The sequence below is a fragment of the Erinaceus europaeus genome, chromosome 4 (genome assembly GCF_950295315.1).
Source record: "Erinaceus europaeus chromosome 4, mEriEur2.1, whole genome shotgun sequence".
Lineage (NCBI taxonomy): Eukaryota > Metazoa > Chordata > Mammalia > Eulipotyphla > Erinaceidae > Erinaceus > Erinaceus europaeus.
Window position 1 is genome coordinate 14,937,404 of NC_080165.1, and position 13,606 is coordinate 14,951,009.

The 13,606-nt window shown below is 57.0% G+C and overlaps 1 long non-coding RNA gene across 1 annotated transcript in view; it reads left to right on the top strand.

The window, feature by feature from the left end:
* The window catches only part of LOC132537988 (uncharacterized), a 31,786-nt gene extending 18,508 nt beyond the window's left edge, over positions 1 to 13,278 (top strand). The window contains exons 2-5 of the long non-coding RNA XR_009549387.1: positions 383 to 471; positions 3,342 to 3,411; positions 11,183 to 12,395; positions 12,465 to 13,278. This is a non-coding gene — a long non-coding RNA (uncharacterized LOC132537988). The remainder of the gene's footprint in view (positions 1 to 382; positions 472 to 3,341; positions 3,412 to 11,182; positions 12,396 to 12,464) is intronic.
* Positions 13,279 to 13,606: the final 328 nt, after the last annotated feature.

Genomic DNA, 13,606 nt, shown 5'->3' on the forward strand with positions numbered 1-13,606 from the left:
CCCAACTCCTGTTAGAACTGGAGAGATTGTTGACCCAGGAGACCTTCCTGGTGTTCTGAAGTGAGGAGGAGATAGGCCTGTGATGCTAGAACATTCTGGCTCATGGGAGCAGGGATGCCAAGCCAGGGGTGAGGGCATCTTGAACAGGTGATCTCACTCAATCAGAGCAGGGGTCTTTGAGTCCCAACACTGCCTCTGCAGACCTGGAGGAACCCACAGCCGGACCACAGGGAGCCCGTGGTGTGGGGTTTGGGGTATGAGGTCAGCAGTTGGGGTGAGAGAGGCTCAGCTTCTCAGGAGAAGAGATGAGAGGCTGGGAAAGGGCTGCACTGAAGTGCCTGACTTGCCAAAACTGACTCCTTGGTCACCTTGTGTCTTGCAGAATGTGACTTCCCCATGGGAGCCCCAAATGAACTGGGGGCCCAGTTCATCCATGGACTGTGGAGGACGTGCCAACAGCCTACAGCCCAGGTACAGACAGCCTCTTTGAGTCCTGGGTGGGGAAGTGGGTGGTCTGGCTTTGGGAACATGGAGCCACTTTTCGGGAGACGCCATCCCTGCACTTGAGGGCTCCACCCTGAAGCCTGCTGGGGTACCCACCCAACCTGAGTCCCCAAGTGGCTGACGCCCAGCAGAGACACCCCTACCTCTTGACCCAGGAGCCAGAGTGCAGAGAAAAGGTGTCCTGGCTGCTGTGTGTACCCATCACTCTGTGGTCTGAGGACAGTGCTGATGCCCCCCAAGCAGGTGGAGTTGGGGAGGACAGGGGCCCTCCATGTCATCATTGCCCCAGTTGGGACAAGTGACAGGCTCGTCTAGCCACCACTTTTGACCTGTCCAACTGAGCCAACTCCTCCTATGAGACCCTGAGCCTCAGTTTACCCATCCATAGACATAAGGTTAGAATTCCTCCTTGTGAGCGTTGGGTGGTAGTGCAGTGGGTTAAGCACAGGTTGTACAAAGCGCAAGGACTGGCGTAAGGATCCCGGTTCGAGCCCCCGGCTCCCCACCTGCAGGGGAGTCTCTTCACAGGCAGTGAAGCAGGTCTGCAGGTGTCTGTCTTTCTCTTCCCCTCTCTGTCTTCTCCTCCTCTCTCCATTTCTCTCTGTCCTATCCAACAACAACGACATCAATGACAACAACAATAATAACTACAGTAATAAAACAAGGGCAACAAAAGGAAATAAATACAGAATAATAAAAAATTAAAATAATAATAAAAGAATTCCTCCTTGTGTGAAGTTTAGGGCATGCATAGTGAACCCCAGGGCACTGGGGCTTTGGGTGAGAAGGCCCAGGGGTGGGGAAGCCTTTTCACAGCTGCCCAGCAGCAGCAGGTTTATATCCCACCCCCAAAATACATAATGTGCAGCATTTGACCCAGCCTGACACTCTCTGACCCTCTGCCTTCCCTGGGGCTCGCTAGCTCAGTTGGGGGCTTCTTCATTTTGATGTGCTCAGTTGGTGACAAACGAGGTGAGTAGGTAACAGGCAGAGACAGCCTTGTGCCTGCACATGGAGACTGAGCAGCTCTGTTGGCAGCATTTCTGTGCCAGTCAGGAGGCTCTCAGTGACCTGAGAACTAGGCCTGCAGAACAGGGAGAGGCCTCTGCTCTGAGGCCCAGTGCCCGTGCTGATACCTGTGCTGGCTGGAGTGTGTTTGTACACTGAGGGGACACTGCCCATGGTAGGGACTGTATGGTGCCCGGTCAGGTTAGGCTGTATCCAGACCCCTGAGGCTCCATCCCTGAGGCAGAGCCTATTGGTTCTCAAAAATGGTCAAGCTACCACTTCTGGGTGGTCTTGTTGAAGCCAAAGTCCTTCCTGGGATTTGTAGAAAGAGCATCCAGATTACTTCCCACCTTCCTCCCAGCACCCAACAAGGCAGATGGAGCCAGATCTGAGCCCATCGACACCCAGCACCCACAGCACTGAAGCCCACCCATCACATCTCACTGTGTGCCAGGAAGGGACAAAGGTGTTGCTTACTCATCTGTTTGCATTATGTCACATTAAGAAAAGAAGATGGGCCGGGCGGTAGCACAGCTGGTTAAGTGCACATGGCATGAAGTGCAAGGACCAGTGTAAGGATCCCGGTTCGAGCCCCCAGGTCCCCATGCGCAGGGGGTCACTTTGCAAGTGGTGCAGCAGGTCTGCAGGTGTCTATCTTGCTCTCCCCTTCTCAGTCTCCCCTCCTCTCTCCATTTCTCTCTGTCCTATCCAACAATAGCAACAATAGCAAGGGCAGCAAGGGATACAAAAATGGGAGTGGGGAGGCTCCAAGAGCAGTGGATTTGTAGTGTAGGCACCGAGCCCTAGCAATAACCCTGGAGGAAAAAAGAAGAAGAGGAGGAAGAGGAAGAAGATGTATATAGCTTTATATGCACTTGGAGCTGTGGGGAGAATGTAGCAAGATGGAAACCAGACAGCTAAGGAGACTGGAACTGGGAAAGCCAGAGGCTAGAAAAAAGCCTTGGTGTGTAGGAGTGACCCAGTTGTTAGCAGTCACCCGTAACTTCAGATTTGGGCTCCCTAGCAGTCAAAGCAAAGAGGGAAAAACTATCTCTCCTGGTGCTTAAGAAGTTCTTCCTTCAGCAGAGATGCTGAGAGAGGGCTGCCTGGTCCTGAAAGTCTGAGGCTGTTTCCTTCCTAGACCCAGGCAGAGCACAGTTCCAATCACCAACCTGGATGCCTCCCATCCCAGGTTGTTTCTTTTCATTTTCTTAAAAATTGTGGCCAGTGGTATTGCTGGGACTTGGTGCCTACAGGACAAATCCACCACTCCCAGTGGCTTTTTTTTTTTAACCCTTTATGATAAAAACAGAAATTGAGAGGAGGGAGGGGGGGACAAAGGAAGGAAGAGAAAGGAGAGAGAGGGAGCAAGAGAGAAGGAAAGACACCTACAGCCCTGCTTCACTACATGTAAAGTTTACCCCCTGCAGGTGAGGACTGGGGACTTGAACTGGGCTCCTGCATATGGTAACATGTGCATCCAGTCCCCAAGGCTGAGAGGGAACAGGGACCTGGGCCATACTGCCAGGCCTCACTTACTTCTCTCTAGCCTCCACATCTATATCCTTGTAGCCACAGCTGCTGCCAGCCAATGTCCCTTGGAGAGCTGTGGATTTATAGTGCAGGCACTGAGCCCTAAGCGATATATGCTGTGACCCCTGCAAACCAGACGTTTCAGCCCCTGTTTTGCACACCAAGTCTGAGACAGAGGGACTTCTAGCCCCACAGGATCTTAGGGCAAGGTGTCCTGGAGCCAAGATACAAATGGGGCCTGTGAGCCCCCCACCCAGGGCTCCATCCAAGAACGTAACCAGCATCTCCCCTTCCAGGCTGCCTCACTTCTTCCTCCCACATGAGTGCCTGATGCTGTCCAAGCCTCAGTGACCAGGTGACCCTCAGGTCAGTGTGGGTTTGAATGTGGACATCAGGGTCACCTTCCCCCTCTCCCATTCCCCTGGGCTGGTGTGCCTGGAATGGGACGCAGGTACAAGGACACACATATGCACATGGCCCTGCACACTTACCCCCCCCAACCCACCTCAGCTCTGACCTCCCACCAGCCCTGGCTGAGGGACTAGGGTCTCCCTCCAGGAAGCAAGGGGCTGGCTGGTTCTCCTCTGAGGGGGATTCAGACTCTTACCAGACCCCTGGCTCCTCTGGCTCATAAGCTAAGTGGAGCTTCCTTTACTAGGAGTCAGTGCTCTGGGGGTGTGGGGGTGGGGGACAGGGTCTCGGGGCCAAACAGTAAAAGCCGCTGAAGGGCTGAGGTTGGTGGTCGGTTTGCAGTATCTAGAGGGCAGAGAATGGAGAGTCAGAGGGTGAGGAGATTTTTTTTTTTTTGGTTCTGCCTATCAATCTGACTTGAGACCTTAAGCTCCCCACCCTCCCCAGAGATGAGCTTCCTGGGGAGCTGGGATCACACTGGCATCCTGTCCCCATGTCCAGGGCAGCCGCTACCCAGCCTGGGTGCAGGGGGAGGGATGCAGTGTAGGGGGAACCCAGGCCACTGCTCCAGGCCAGGACCCTTCTGCCATCTGGGCCTCGAGTGTTTACAGGTTCAGCTCGGCTGCCAGACTCCAGACATCGCCTGGGGCCTTTGTGTCTGCTCACAGCCTGTGCCAGCCGGTGCCCGGGGGTGGGGTGGGCCAAGGTTGGGGGGGAAGCCCTGGGGACATGGGGACAGAGGAGGAAGGGGAGTGAGGGTGTGACAGGAAGGTGAATAATGTGGAGGCAGGGGGAGCAAAAAAGACAGCAGAGCCACCCAGAAACTGGGGCTGTCACTGGGGAAAAGGACTCAGAGGTTGCAGCTGGCACCAGATGTCTGGGGGGTGGGGTGGGGATGGGACGGCTCCTGGCTCTGCCCACGGCCATTTAGTCCAGATGCTTCCCCGGGTCCCCGCCGAGAAGTCCCCCCCACTTCCATCGGCAGCAGTGTGGCCTCCTGGGCCCAGCCAGCAGTCCTGGAAGGTTGTGAGGACAATGAAGGCCCTTCTGGACGCCAGCTGAGGGGATAGGGGGGTGGGGTGGGCATTGGAGGTTGGGGGGGCAGTGGCTCTCTAGATGGGGTTTGTTTTTGAATTGACTTGAAGTCTGCTGAGACTTGGTCCAGGAAGGGGGAAGTCTTATTCGGGATGGGGAGAAGGTTCTAGAGAGGGCATTACCTGAACCCCTCCCAGGCCGGGTTTTCCTCCTGGTTTCCAGCCATACTCATTGTCCATACTACACCCAGCCCTGGTCTCCCCGAGATGTTGGGGTCGGGGGCTGCTGGAGTGGGAGGAGGACTGGGTTCTGGGCCAGCCCTGCAAGCACCTGCTTTGTGCTGCCCCCAGCAGGCAAGGGGCTTGCACAAGGGGTTTCTTCTACTGGCAGCAGGGCCGTGCCCCGGGCCAGGCGTGCAGATAGATCCTGCACTGCCCATTTTCTTGGGGGAGTGGTGATTTTGAATAAGTGGCGCTTTCAGGGCTGGGCAGTGGCACACCCAGTAAAGGGCAGAGTACTACATGCAAGGACCTAGGTTCAAGCCTCTGCTCCCCACCTGCAGTAGGGACACTTCACAAGCAGTGAAGCAGGTCTGTAGGTGTCTGTCTGTCTCTTCCTCCCTTCTCAATTTCTCTCTGTCCTATAGAATGAAAAAGCCACTAGAAGCGGTGGATTCATAGTGCTGGCACTGAGCACCAGCAACTGGAAGCAAAAAAAAAAAAAAAAAAAAGCAAGTGGCACTTTCAGCTTGCTGTCTGTCCTCCCTCCAACCCCTAAACCACCACCCCCAGATTCCATTGCTTCCAAGGGGAAGCTGCTTCCAGGAGAGAAGTCCCTGCAGAGAGAAGTTGTCTTACCCACCCATGACCAGGCGTCCTCAGGATAGCCGTGCCAAGACAGGGGTGAGGGGCACCTGCCCTCTGCACTGCACCGTGTCATGATGGAGCCCATCCCCACGGAAGGCCTGCCACCCCTCCACCACCACCACAGGCCACTGGCTGCTTTTACTCTGACCATGTCCTTCATCCACACCGCCCATCCCTGTCTGAGTGAAAGGCCCAGGTGAGTCCTCACGCCCAAGGTCTGACATTCCCAGCTCAGTCTACTTGTCTGCCAGGCAGCAGTGGTCTGGGGTCCTGGGTTTTGCTCAGCACAGGCTGAGAGGGGCCTTCCATGGGCTGAGCCTCCCGGGACCCAGGGCAGCCCTGCTGTCCTGCCCGACACTTGGGGCTTAGAAGATTCTGGGGGTCTTGGATGGGGCTGTGACCAGCCCCAGAGAGGATTCTGGTCCAGCAGACGTTGCAACGACAGTGGTCATCTCGCTGTCCAGAGGAAGTGGGTGTGGGCTCACCAGAGGGGACAGAATGATGGCTGGGTGGTGACTGATAAGCAGGGCAGAAAGGAGACTTGAGCTTGGAGAAGTAGCCCATGCTGGTGTAGCTTCTCCAGATGCCCAGAGGGAGGCCTGCAGGGGTGGACTGGTGTCCCCTTTGGGGTGGTCACTGTGTTCTATAGCCGTGGGCAGAAAGGACCCAGTTGGCCTGGACTGATGGGGTGGACTGAGACAGCCCCAGCCTCTCAGGCCACCTCAGTGGCACCCAGCAGTCACTGCCTGGCATTGACTTACCACCACTACAAGACAGGAGAGCTCAGTGGAGCTACCCTGGGCAGGAGTACATCCCCAAGAACACCCTGACTCCCTTCAAAGGGTGACAGGATCTCTGGCAACTCAGGGTTCCAGGAAGGTTCTGGAAAGGGCTCTGCCTGCATCCTACCCCCTCTGACCAGACCAACAGAGGCCTCAGCACAGGGAGCATTCCTGGAGTCGATGGTCCTCCGCCCTCTGGTTTCCTTTGTCTCTCAGACTTCACAAAATGGCCGCCCCACCGCCATTTTGTGTTTGAGCCTCCTGGACGTGGAGGGGGGCCGTTGGTGGAGAAGGGAGGGACAGCACGTACCCGCTCGCTGCCCTGGGTGGCCTGGACGGAGCCCAGCCTTGGCCACAGTCACCCTGGGCTTGGCAGCAGCGATATCTTGGCAAGGCCATCCGAGAGCCCCGGCCCCTCACCCAGCCCCACCGGCCCCTCACCCAGACATCCCGCCAAGCAGATGGAGATGCTGCAACAGGGAGCCCGGAGGAGCTGTAATTAAAACCATGCTCCTGGAGGGAGTCCGCTGCAGCTGTGGGGGCCAGAGCAGACTGTGCTGCAAATGGCACTGGCTGGGGAGGGAATGATGGGCACCTGGGCACATGATGGGTGGGGACAGGCCTGCCTGTCTCAGGCCGCTCCAGCAAAGGACCTGAATCCTCCAGATCCCCCACACCCTCAGCCTCCTGCCGAGCCGCTGAGCTTCAGGCACCAGATAGCTCTGATGACCTAGGGAAGCATGCCCAGAGGCCTTCCTGGAGGAGGTGAACTCTGTGCAGGCAGTGACCACCACACTGCAGCTAGGCCTCACTCTGTGGTCCGAGGCTGGACATTGGGTCACCTAAATAGCCCAACTCAGTGCCCCGAGGCTGGACATTGGGTCACCTACATAGACCAACTCAGTGCCCTTCCTGACCGTGTTTTCTCTTTGGGATGGGAGCCATGTACTTGACCTCGGCAACCCAAGAACACCTCTAGGACTCGGGAGCTCATTCCCTCAAGGAAGAGGCTTCTCCTGCCTTTGTTTTGTGCATAGCACTCACATGCTGACATGGCTGATAGTGGCCCCATGGATAAGAAGAGATGATTCCGGAAGCAGGCTTGGTATGGGGGCCAGGGTGAGGCCCAGGACACTGGTCACTGGAGTATGGTGAGCCCTTCCAGCCTCGGCATGGGACAAGGAGGGGCCGCTGCCCAGGTGCCCGTGGTGCCCGGCTTGGGGGTTTCAGATGGCAGTGGTTTTGTTCAAGGAGTTTGTGGAGGTTTCCATGAGACATAGGGGAGGGCGTTTGGGGTGGGGGGCACGTCTCTGGCAGCGTGGAGTGGCTCCTAAGTGGGGCACACCCTGCAGCCTGTGTTCCCAGCATGACCTGGTCTTGTTCTTTAGTGTTCAGGGAGCCTGAGAGAAAGCAGGGCCATAATTTAGTGCACACTCAGAGCCCGGGAACTGCAGGGGCTTCCCCAGACTTCTGTGGGAGCAGTTTTGGACAGAGCGGACCCTTCCAGGAAGGACACCCAGTCCTGAGGTTCCAGAGGGAACATTCTAGTGCCAGGAAGTAAGGTTTATACAAGAACTTGCCTCGTCCTAGGGAGAACCAGCGGAGCACAGAGTGATGGGACACCCTGAGCAGCCCCGGGGGTCGACATGCCATGCCTGGCTTAGACCTGGCTTAGATCTGGGAGTGGGGCGGGAGAGGACCCATCTTCCCCAGGTGGAACCCCCCCAAAGGGCAGGGCTTTGGGCTTACACAGAGTGTTTTTTATGATGTGGTGCATCTGGCCCATTTTCCCCCGCCCCCCCCCACCCCCCCGCAACTGGTACTCACACTTGCCCTCTCCTCCCCCTCCCCCTTTTCCTCTTCCTCTCCTCTCCTCTGCTTTCCCTCCCCTCCCTCTCCTCTCCCTCCCTCGCCATCTCCCCTTTCCCTCCCCCCTCGCCCTCTCTCCTTCTCCTCCCTCTCCCCTCCCTTTCCCCTCCCTCTCCCTTTCCTTCTCCCCTCTCCCTCCCCCTCCCTTCACTTCCCCTCCCTCCTCCTTTTCCTCTCCTGCCCTCCCCCCTCCCTTCTCCCTCCCCTCCCCCTCTCCCTCTTCTCTCCTCTCACCCAGCCTATGGCTCAAGCTGAGAGTGCACTCCAATGCCATGGCCTGATGCTAGGTGGATGCCAGCATGGCCAGTACCTCTTCTCTGGCTCCCTCTGGATTTCACACAGACCCATCCATCTCTCATCCGGGAGAATGAAGCCCCCCCCCCCTTTAAGCCCCCTTCCTGGGCTCAGGTCTCCTCCCTCCACAAGCAAGCTGACTTCCTTCTCCCCTTGGCAAAGCACAGAGGCTGGAAGAACTGGCTTGCCTGCCCCTCACAAGCTTGAACACCTCTAGGTGACTCCCCCCAGGTGGAGACCCCTACCTCAACAGGAGCCTTGAGGCAGGGGGGGGGCAGGTACAGACCCCAGCTCAGTTGGGGTTCCATGTCCCATGCAGTGGTGGCAGGGTTCGGTAGGAACTGTTTGGGGTCCAAGATCCAAGGTCTGATTCACTTGGTTTGGCTGCTGTATGCCTGGGCACAATGTCACAGCGATGAGGACATTGGACCCTGTGCCTAGCCGAGCTGTATTGGAAACTGAGGCACCAGGAACAGTCAGTAACTGTGACTGCCCCCCCCCCCTTTAAATTTGATTTTTTTTGGTTGTCACTGGGGCAACAGCTTTTTAAAAAATATATATATATTTATTTATTTCCTTTTGTTGCCCTTGTTTTATTGTTGTAGTTATTCTTGTTGTTGTTGTTGGATAGGGTAGAGAGAAATGGAGAAAGGAGGGGAAGACAGAGAGGGAGAGAGAAAGACAGACACCTGCAGACCTGCTTCACCGCCTGTGAAGCGACTCCCCTGCAGGTGGGGAGCCAGGAGCTCAAACCGGGATCCTTACGCCGGCCCTTGTGCTTTGCACCACATGCGCTTAACCGGACGTGCTACCACCAGAATCGCGGGGCAACAGCTTTGAGTTGATTTTTTTCTTTTTTAATTGTATTTTTTATTTATTATTATTATTTATTATTATCTTTATTTATTGGATAGAGACAGCCAGAAATTCAGATAGGGAGAAGAGATAAGGAGAGAGACAGAGACATCTGCAGCTCTGGTTTACCACTCGCAAAACTTTCCCCTTGCAGATGGGAACCGGGGGCTTGAACCCAGGTTCTTGTGCATTGGAACATGTGTGCTCAGCCAGGTGCACCATCACCTGGCCCCTTTTAATTGTATTTTTAAAAATATTTTCTTTCTTAATGAGAGAGAGAGAAAGATGCCAGAGCACTGCTATGCTCCAGCTTTAGGTGGTACTAGGGACTGAACCTGGGACCTTGGAGCCTCAGGCAGGGAAGTTTGCAGAATAACTATTATGCTGTCTCCCTAGCCCAAAGTGACTTTTCCTGCCAGAAAGATAGAGAGAGAGAAGACAGAGAGAGAGGGAGAGAAGCAGAGACAGCACAGCGCCAAACTTTCCTCCAGTGCTGCAGGGGCTGGGTTCAAACCTGGGCCCACACATGGCAAAGCAGACACCTTTCGAGATGAGTGTCTTGCTGACTCAGCTCTGATGTTGGCGTTTTCTGAGTGACTCAACCCTGGGGTTTTTTTTCTAGGTGTTTTACAGTTTGATGTTTTTGGATCATTTTGAATTTTTATTTAGTTTTAAACTTTCCTTTGTGTTAACTGTTCAGTTCTTGACACCCCCGCCCCCAGGTAAGCCTGTAGCCCGGTCAGGTACAGCCCTGTCCAGGTGGGCTCTGTCTCCCTGACTCCAGCCCCACCCCCCAGTTCATTCCCAGACTTCACTGTCCACACACTGGCCGAGCAGAAACACTGGGTGCTTTATGGGGAGAAATCCAATCGGGATGGGGAGGGTGTCCCATCTCCCTGTGGCATCGCGCCAAGCCTGAAGTGACTGCGGGGTGATGCTGTCTGTCTGCTTTGCTCACTCCAGACATCCGCTTGGCCCTGAAAGGGCCACCTGCTCTCAGAGCCTCTCTCACACCTGTCCCTGGATGCCCCCCCCACAGTGTCCACAGCTGGGTCAGCAAATGCCCTGGTGTGTACCCCAGGAAGCCCCTCTGGACTACGTGGCTCCCTGAACTGGCTGGGAAAGGTCCCTTTGGTGTGTCTCCTGAGGGAAGGCCTGTTGTCTCCGCCCAAGCCTGAGGCCTGCAGTGCTGTGGCGTTAAGACAGAGCAGGCAAGTCATACGTCCCACCCTGAGGAATCAGGACCCTGCCTCCTAAATCAGAAATCTCTCCAAGAAATAAATAAAAAAGAAATCTCTCCATGGAAGGAAGGGGGTCACAGACCCTGAAACTCTCCTCTGAAAAACCTGGGCCAGAGAAAGAGCCAGACTGTGTGTGGGCTGTGCTGGTGGAGAGCCTGGTGGGGTTGGGGGGAGGCAGGTGGAAAGAGAAGGCAGAGCCTGCTTTCTGGTCACCTGACAGGCAGCACTGGGCCCTGGTGGAAGAAGGAACCTGCCACCCTTCTGGGCCCCCATCGCGCACCCTGTCAGCTCTGTCACCTGCCACAGCGGGCCTGGCATTCCAGGTGTGAGGCCTGGGGCCCCCAAACACAAGCCCAGTCCCGGAGCCTGGGCAGGGCTGAGACTCATTTTGAAACACTTGGGGCTGTGGCTCCTGACTGAGGACAGGCAAAGGACGGTCTTTTGGAGTACTGGGGCGGATCCCCCAACCAGGTGGCCAGTTTGCCCTTCCCCAGTATTGGGGGGGGGGGACATTTAGACCACCTTAGGGTGACTAGCACACAATGTCCCAAGTGACGTGACACCACTGCAAGCCCTCCTGTTCTCCTGGCACTGGGAAGTAGGGAGCCCCAGAAGACGGGGTGTCGGGCGGGGTGGTTAGACGCAGATGCCCTTAAACAGGACCCACGCCCAGCTCCGCCGCCCTGGACCTGAGCCACTTGTCCCCCACCCTCCCACCCCCACCCCCGCCCCGTGGGCCTGCCTTTTCTACTAGTGCACGACTCTGTGGCCTCTGTCTTTACAGGTTCTCTTTGCCTCCCTGCCATCAACCAGACTTGGCTTGAAGGAGCTGAGGGCTGCAGCTGTGTGTGCATGGAAGAGAGACACAGCTCAGACCCGCTGTGCAGGTGCACCCTGTGTGGGTCTGGGGGTCTGGTGTCCCTGCGGGAGCCTCCAGGACAAACTGCAGTCCAGTGGGATCCTAAGACCCCCCCCAACCCCCACCAAAGACCTCTGGTGGTCTGGGACAACTAGGAAGGACAGATGAGGGAAACTGAGTCACATCTTTTATCCTGACTGGGTCCTTGGGCTGGTTGTGTGGCTCTCTGGCCAGAGCTGGGCTGGGCCCCAGAAGCGGCCCTTCAGGCTCTGGCGGGTGGAGGAGCCCAGCTCTAGGGAGGACAGGCATGTCAGCACATGGGATAGGACTCTCAGGGTCTGTGTCCCGGCTCTCTTGTGACACTAGCTCCAATGTCAACTAGGGCTGATGGGGTTTCTTCCCCTCTGCCCCCCCCCTAAGCTTCTGGGGCAGCACACAGACATGGGGTCTCAGAGCTAAATCGGGAGCCCAGAGTTGGGGGAAGGGGGCAAAGGGCGTTCACTTCTCCAGTTACCCTAAGAAACCGGGGCTCCCCATGGGTTGGGAGACCCTCTGCATTGGATGCCATCAGCATAGCCACCGCTCCCCCACATCAAGAGAGCAGCAGGAGTCCTGGCACAGGTGCCTCCTGGGGTGGGGGGGGGGCACCCCAGGGCCATTTTGACAAGTGACTTGGTCAGAACCCTTCTGCAGGTTCTGGCCACTCCTGTGCAGGTGGGAGGCACCCAGCCTCCTGTAACAGAGTCCTCAGAAGCCGCAGGGGCTTTCTCTCCCTCCTCCTCTGCTCTCAGGCAGGTCTCTGCCCAGTTCCTCTCCATGGTGGGGCCAGCTGGGTAATGGGCCCCAGGTGCCCAGGCCTCTTCCCACTCCCCTGCCCCACCAGCCACCCTGGGGTCCTGTTCTCCCCACTCCCCTCCTTCTCTTCCAGGAGGTGCCTCCAGAAACCAAGAAGCCTGTCAGTCCATCTTTCCATCTGTCTGCCTGCCTGCTCATCTGGTGCCAAGAATCACGGCCCTTTGGGGTGAGGTAGTAGGTTGTATAGTTTGGGGCCCTGCCCTGCTATGGGTAACTATACAATCTACTGTCTTTCCTGAAGTGGTTGTAATATCAACGGTGGAAGCTTCCAGAACCCTGTGGAGTGGCGGGGAAAGACAGCCTCAGCAGTTGTGGGACAGGGATGGGGGCGGGCGGGCTGCCTTGTAGTGAGTCTGCTGGGTCTCAGTCTGTGTGACCTGGAACATCCCTGGACCTCTCTGGATTTCGTTTCTTCATCTGCAAAATGTGGGTGAGGGGCAAGGTAGGTTGAAGGAGACATGTGAAAGGTCCAGGGCAGGGAGTTCTGCCATGTGCGCCCCCTCCCATGATGAGCTAGAGACCCCACAGGGTGGTCCAAGCATACCCCTCCCCGCCCCTGCACTGGGCTCAGGGACACCCTGGTCTGGGGACTCCCTCAGTCGTGCTCCCTGCAGCTGGCTCTGAGCATGAAGAGGACAAGGCCGCTGGGACGCCCGGGGCCCAGCACGTCCCCATCTGGCTACCCACACCTTCCAGCCGGGCCTCTGGTCACCCCGCATCTCTCCTGGGGACAGACAGGAAGGAGGTTGGCCCACCTTAGGCAGGAACTGGAACCGGGCACCTCACGGTCACAGGCTTACCCCGTCCTCCAGCAGCCTGAAAGCAGATGGCTGGGGAAACTGAGGCACGCCCACACTCCCCCCTGCCCTGTACTTGCCCAGCCTTCAGCTGGCAGCTGCAGAGCCCGGGGCAGGGGCTGGGGTGGCCTCTCCCACACCCTGGGCGCCAGCAGGGTGAGGTAGTAGGTTGTGTGGTTTCAGGGCAGTGATGTTGCCCCCTTGGAAGATAACTATACAACCTACTGCCTTCCCTGAGGTGCCCCCTGGCACGTCCTCGTGGGAGGGGCTGCCCATGCCCAGCAGGGACCGAGCTGCAGGCCTGGCGGGGAGTGGGGTGGTGGTTCTGGGGGGCTGCACCCGATGACAATAAAAGCTGTTCTGAAAGGATTCTAGAGTTGACATTCATTTGAGCCTGGGTGCTGGGAGATGGGGTTGCCCACGGGGTCTCGTCAGCTGCCATGTGGGGTTGGGGAGGTGCTGACATTACCTGACAGCCCTGGACTGTGGATCCTTGAACTGCCCACTTAGGGCCTGCTTGCCCACAGCTGCAGCCTCTGAGGTTCTAATAGGGTCCACCCGGGACCCCAGACCCCATCCTCCACCCTGTGCTCCCTGGGCACTGAGCCAGGAGACCCAGGCCCCAGAGCCTCTTCCTGTGGAATGTCCCCATGACCATCCAAAGCCTGATCAGAGTCCAGAGTCCTTACCCCCTGCA